A 666-nucleotide genomic window follows, 5' to 3' on the forward strand; every position below is an offset into this window, starting at 1 on the left:
TGGATTTGATGGATAGGCCACACAGTGAATAAAGAGTTGGCTGGATGATCATACTCAAAGGGTTGTGGTCAATGGCTTGATGTCTAAGGGGAGTCCAGTGATGAGTGGTGTCCTCAAGGATTGGTATTGAGACCAGCGCTCTTTAACATGTTTCTTGGTGACAAGGATGGTGGGATTGAGGGCACTCTCAGCAAGTTTCTTGACAACACCAAGCTGTGTGGTGCAGTTGACATATTGGGGGGAAGGGATGCCATCCAGAGGGACCTTGACAGGCTTGAGAGGTGGACCTGTGTGAACATCATGAAGTACAACAAGGCCAAGTTGCACCTGGGTTGGGGAAATTCCAGTACAAATAGAGGCTGTGCAGAGAATGGATTGAGAGCAGCCCTGCCGAGATGGACTTGTGGGTGCTGGTAGACGAGCAGCTTAATATTAAGCTTGAAGCCCAAAACCATACCCTGGGCTTCATCAAAAGAAGCATGGCCAGCCATGCCAAACCTGGCAGGAGAATATCTTTTCTGATGCACAAGAAAACCTGACTACCTGGGAAAAAGCCAGCAGGACAAGTAGGGCTCAAAGGCCAGCACGGCCTGTGCCCACCCCCCGGGCCATGGCTCAGGCCCGAGCGCGGCCGCGGTGCCGCTGCAGTCTCGGCGCTGGGCAGTA

This window comes from Corvus brachyrhynchos, unplaced genomic scaffold (assembly GCF_000691975.1).
Source record: "Corvus brachyrhynchos isolate BGI_N302 unplaced genomic scaffold, ASM69197v1 scaffold7, whole genome shotgun sequence".
Taxonomy (NCBI): domain Eukaryota; kingdom Metazoa; phylum Chordata; class Aves; order Passeriformes; family Corvidae; genus Corvus; species Corvus brachyrhynchos.